Here is a 6496-nt window from a genome sequence, read left to right as displayed (position 1 = left end):
ATCGGGATAATAACTAATTGTGCCGTTCTCGCGGCGAGACGCAGCGGCAGTCCGCTTATTGAAAAGCGCGGCCTCTTTCCGCTTTAACGTAACCGTGCGCGCATCGTTTTACCAAGAGGCACAAAAGGGAGGTGGCGTGTATTGTAAAACTGAAAGCTAAGAGGTGGTTTTACAAAGCCACCACTGTCACTAACGGCTTCTTCGTTCGCTCACGCACGTATCCTTACGTGTATGTGCATGTATGTGTCTATATACGTGTCTGAGTGTACTTGCGCACAGCCACACCGAAGCAATCTGCTCGTATATCCTTAATGTTTCTTATAGTGGCATTTATGCAAAGGTGAAGAAATTAAACATCGCCCCTTCCGGCTATGTCGTGTAATCAAACGCTCGGCAAAGAGCGTAGTAATCGGTAAAGGGTCTTAGAATGAGACTGTGACATGGTATGGATATTAAAGTATATGAAAAGAATGAAAAGAAAAATTAGAACAGCTAGCCGGAATAATGATGAAAATGACACAAAAACTGACAGTTAAAGTTTATACATTCTTGCAATTTATTAAAAACGCTCATTATAAGTAAGTAACTGATTGGTAATTAAAAAATTAAGAAATATTTTCAAAATATAAAATAAGTAGGAAAAAGGTAGAAAAAAATCTATTAAATATAAACGTTGTAAGAAAAATCTATTTGGATTGTATTAAAAAGGAATAATATTGATAAAACATAACAAGAGATTTCTTTCTCATTGCAAATTTTCCCAAATGCCTTTCCTAATTTCCTAAAATGTTGAATAATATAATACAACAAACGACAAATTTATTTTTATAATTGTGTAAATAGAATAAAATGAATAGAATCTACTTTATCGATTAAAATTTAAAAACTTAATTCTTCAACGATTTTATTGATAAATAAAAATAATTATTTTGTATAATTATATTAATAATAAAATTTACAATTAAATAAAATTTATTTATTTCACTTTTCTCTTTTTGTTTCATTATATTTAGATTGTATGGTTATAATAATAATAATAATACATTAAAAGAAAAGTCATCCAGTATTAATCTAAAAAAATTCCTATAAAGCATATCGCTCATCATATTTTTAAATATTAAAGAATTTAAGTCAAGAAGTCTTATTATTTTTAGAAGTCTAGTCTAATTGAATTGGTTTGACAACGTTTCTTTGTCAAAAAATACGATGCTTATTAAAGCAATTTAATTAAACTACAAAATTTCATTAAATAGTGGAATTTACATCGCATTTAGAAAGTACTCTGTTAGGAAAACGTTGTATTTGCACAGAATTTAAATATATCCAAGTTAAGTTTTTATTTAGAAATGTATTTAAAACACTACTTTTTAATATTACAATGTTTATTAAAGTCCTTAAATATAACTGCAAACCTCTTCAACGAGTTTACATAAATTTCATTATTAATTTTAAGATATTGCATCTTACGAATTTAAGAAATCAAGATGTGATAAATGGAGTTATGTATTTCTCCGAATCATTTATTAATATATATATATTAAAACGTAACGATTTTATAGATAAAATATAATAACACGTTTAAATCGAGTAAATATTTTAATAAGATATGCGCATCGTTAAGCATCCTCACGGTAGATATTTCGAGTGCCTCGAGTTTAATACGCGTGACATAATCCACATTCTTCGCTTAATTACATTCTCTTAATAGTTCCGAACAGTGTGAAGTAACTGGAACATTAGCTCTATAAGTTTAAGAAACCACTATATCGGAATTCACATTATTTCAAATAGCACTGTCACTTTTTTTTAGAATATTTAAAAATATTTTGCATTAATTGGATCTCTTACATTATATTATTCATATAACATCATTACCGCTCACATATATATTTATCACATTATCGAATTATGTCACTAATATATTTCTACATTTAGTTGTTTTTAATATTTGATTTAGAGAATGATGATTTTCTCTAAGAATAATAAAAATGCTCCAACTTAGCACGCCTTCATCTTATGAGCGTTACAGCCACTTTTCACACAGAGGGACAACTATGAGACAAGTCTGAAAAATAGCTCCTTTTGCTACAAAGGTTTCATTACAGGAGACCTCATTATTTACTTTCCTATCTGTCTCACGTCTTCACCATATTGTGTTGAATCATTTTTAACGAAGAGGCGGTAATTGGTTAATTAATCTTAATTGACGTAAATGGAACAGTATTAAATCGATGTTATCTATTAATAATATGTTCTTTTGAGTATTATTAATTTTATAATAATGTTAATAGAGAAATACATTATTGAATACTATATATATATTCTCTATTTTATTTATATATAATGTTCAATTAATAAATGATCTTTTCAGAGAATAATTAAGTTTGCGCTTTTCGTTTCAATGAAACTGATTTCAGCTTCCTGTATATTCTAAATGATATAACATGTACACGTTCCGAAGACTATTGTGAATTGCTATATGCTTTCTCTCTGTCATATTTCTACTAATAGAAATTTATTATTAATTCACTCACAGAATACGAATATCTGCATATTCTTTAAGCTACAGCGTCCAGCTGTCTCAGTTTGATTAAATTACAAATGCATATCCATTTACTTGACTATTGAAACAAATACTAAGTACACGCTGTCATGTAACCGCATGCATATTAATCCTTGTTTTTATCGTGTTTAAAAAAATCAGCTGAAGGAACAAACACAGTCTGTCGCAGTATGGCGTTCATCTGTAATAAAACAAACTTTCGTAACATAAATCGTAAAAGTAGTAAATGTCAAAATTGTACAAGCTATTGTGTTTGAGTAACAGTCAGCGATATCTTTGGATTGAAAATATGATTTATAAGCAGAGAAATCCCTTGATAAAATTATGAAACGTTGTGGTTCATTTGTACAGAAAGTATTGTATGATAAAAATTTACCAAGTTAGTATAATGTATAAATAATCTTGATTTCTCATTTATAAGAATTGTCAATTACGTGATATTGAAATGGAGAGCTTTCCGGCTTTCCATGTATGTAGAATAAAAAATGTAAGATAATGCAGATATGTAAAATGTAAGATATTGCAGCTTTATTTCCGTATCAGTTTTCATACAGAATTCACAATTCAAAGTTCATTGGACTCGTTTCGATATTTTTTAAGACTAAGCATAATAAAGTGAACGTTTAATAAATGTTTTATGTAATACGAAATATCCGATAAAGCAGATTTTGCAAATCTCATATTTAACTTGGTTTCATTCATCTATATTGTTAAATGCAATAATATCTAATCCGCAATATTTAAAATAATGCGATTTATAATAATTAAATCAACGCCTACGGCGTAAATTTAATACGTTTATTGATTTATCATATGTTCATCGCTGTACATTATCTTCTTTTAATATCAATTCGATTGTTATATAATAAATAAATAATATATAATCATTTTTCGTAATTTAATCTATATGTACACGTGTGTGTGTGTGTGTGTGTGTGTGTGTGTGTGTGTGTGTGTGTGTGTGTGTGTGTTTGATAAAAAATTTTCTCTTTTATTTCCTAAGAAATTGGATAAAATATAGGAAGAAATAATAGTAAAATAATAATAATCAAATAAAATTTCTTAATTTCTGTGAAAAGTTAAATGTATTCAATTCTAATTCATTATCACAAAAAATCGATCGTTTCTTTATGCATTGCAACATACAATTTAATTTATTTTTCTTTAATGCGCTTCAATAGTTTATTATTCATTGCGATAAATTACTGCATGCTTAAAGCGAAAATGGAGAGAAGGTAAATGATGGAAAAGATTAAAAGAGGATGATAGAAGGCAAGGGATGAACGATGGGAACGCGAGCGAATGGAGGACACAATGAATGAAACATAATTTATTCAATTGATATTAATAAATGGTATTTATCTGCCGCCTATCCAGTAGTTACATCAGAACAAAATTTGTACATTGTTATATTGAAAAGATTGTTGCACAACTTGAAACATTGACAAATAATATACGACGACATAGCGCCAACGTGTAAATTAGTTATTTCAGAAAAGAATTTTCAGGTCAGTTAAAAATCGCGAATTATACGAATTACGAATTATATAGCGATATAATGTTCAAAAATTTTCGTAGCTGTAAAAAGAAAAAAAGGAAGAGGAAACACGGAAAATTTTATTAATCGATGTACATCCTATATATCAATTACTAAAAATGTGAAAATCAATTGCTAGGGCATTGTTCAACTCGCCTCTCCATTATTCAATTTTCATATCATGTTAAATTGGTTACGCTATATTTTCTGCAAATTGATGGAGATTTGATCATTGAATGAAGATGGAATTTATTACCTTGATTAAACTACACATCAAATTGAGCTCTCTTTTCAAAATGTCACTGAGCGAAAATTTATGTCAGTAAGAAAAGATAAGACAAGATAAAACAGAGGAAATGCAGATAAAATTTTGAAAAGAGTTTCGATAAAACGATTTAATATATATATTTAATATATATACATATATATATATATATATATATATATATATATTTTTTTTTTCCTGCATTTACTTGCACCGACAGAGATCTGCGAGATAATGAGAATATTTTATTTACTACTCTCTAATGAGATAGATTCAGCGATGCGATAAAATATCTAACTTGTTTCCGTTGGCAATGCAACTGCGCTGTGCACTGTATTATTCGTTTGCAGGAGACTCGAAGTTTAATTAATCGCTGCTATATCCCCAATGCATGGAATTACGCTTACAAACGAAACTTAACTGCATTGTAACATGTAGAGCTTGATAATAAACGTTTAACATAGCTTCAACATAAAAAGGTAACCCGCAATTTGATGTTTTTCCTGGTTTGCTAATTAATAATTATGTTCCGTGGAACTAAAGATACATGCACATTAATGAATAGTTTTGTTTTACACGAGGCATTTGTATAGCGTGCCTCCCGTTTGTATAAGCATACGTTACCAAATACGTAAATTATTACGAACAATGGCAATTGCGCGAAATATGTGCATTAAAATATTGAATCTAAATTTATGTGCGTTAAATATCGCGGTATAATTGACATAATATGAAATTTACTTGTTCCTTATTCGACGCGTATGTTTTATAGCATCAGTAATTTCCATCGTAAACAACGGAATTTTTATTTTTCAGAAAATTACATTCTAATTAACGATTTAATCAGCTTTGCATAGAATTAAGAGAGATCCGTAAATGCGATTCTTCATTAAGCGCGATTCTCGCGTTCGCTAAGACGGATTACTTCGGCATATCCCGTTGGGGATAATCAATTCGAAGTTTACGAAAGGGTTCCATTACGCCGGGGCATGAATACGAATCTTGGACAAACCGACATTACTCACATTTGTTGGCGGATGTCCCGTCGATCTTTTTATCGTATGTGAAACCCAGGTCCTTCCCTTAGGGTCGGAAAGAGCATTCGGAAATATCCGAGAAAATCCAGACGGGGTACTTGCCCGTCACCCTTCACGTCCGTCGATCGCACACGTATGTACCGTACTCCAATTCCCGGCGTGAATCGGAGCACACGAAGATCGGTCAAAGGCGCTCCGGTCGCCGCCGGCCGCTAGGAGCGCGCCGATCGCGCGAGCGCGCACCTCGGTCACGTCTCGGCGCTCAGTCTGCCGCAGCCAGCAGCGCACGTAAGTTGTGTTGTTGTTGCGTCGCGTCGCGGCCGCGTCGATCTCTCTGTCTCTCTCTATCTCTCTTTCCCCTTTCTTTCTCTCTCCCTCTGTCTCGCTCCTTCTCACGCACGGATGAGAGATCGCACGAGCTAGATAGACCGCCCTGCGTGTCGGATTCGGCTGCCGTGTGTCAGTGCCCGAGAGAGAGATCGCCCTCGTGGGAATCGCATTCCTACGCGCGAGATACGCTGCGTACGCGGCACACCGGTGCGACGGTTACGTATCCTGTTTCGCGCGTTACTTTGTATTATTGCGCAGAGACGCGCGGGCGAGCGCGCGCGCGCGCGCGCACGCTTGTGATCCTTATACAAGGATCCTACGTCCTCGTGTGTATTCGCCACATTCGTGCGACCATCCGACCAACCGACCGACCGATCTTTCTCCGAGCATCCTTTCTTAGTGTTACGACGCGCGCACGGTCTGAGTGTATGTGTGGTTTCCAGTGCGCGGGATGATGTGACGCCGTGCGTCACGTTCGAACGACGCGGGCCGGGACGACGCGCGCTCGTACGAGTTAGTACGAGTTCGAGAGTGCACGGAGTGTGCGGGAGGCCGGAGATCTCCTCTCGTGGAGGTATCGCGGTGTGTCGCGCGGCCGTGCGTTGCGGTATCCTTTGTGGTCGACGCGGGAGATTAAGAGGAGCAACAAGAGTAGCGAAACGAGAGAAAGGGAACCGAGAGTGGACGACGGTGTGAAGTTGCCTGCCGCCGCTTCGATTAACGGATACGGAGCGACGAGTGAACCGCCGGACGGAGACGAGAAG

At 34.5% G+C, this 6496-nt stretch overlaps 1 long non-coding RNA gene across 1 annotated transcript; it reads right to left on the bottom strand.

The window, feature by feature from the left end:
• Positions 1-961: 961 nt before the first annotated feature.
• LOC148937868 (uncharacterized) lies at positions 962-5845 on the bottom strand. The gene is made up of 2 exons (XR_016137871.1): positions 5391-5845; positions 962-2744 (listed from the first exon to the last, which is right to left on the bottom strand). It is a non-coding gene; the product is annotated as an uncharacterized LOC148937868 (long non-coding RNA).
• Positions 5846-6496: the final 651 nt, after the last annotated feature.

Source organism: Pogonomyrmex barbatus, unplaced genomic scaffold, assembly GCF_055798465.1.
Source record: "Pogonomyrmex barbatus isolate J1 unplaced genomic scaffold, ASM5579846v1 scaffold10, whole genome shotgun sequence".
NCBI lineage: Eukaryota > Metazoa > Arthropoda > Insecta > Hymenoptera > Formicidae > Pogonomyrmex > Pogonomyrmex barbatus.
The sequence above is the reverse complement of the archived record's forward strand: the minus strand, read 5'-3'. Positions and strand labels throughout refer to the sequence as shown.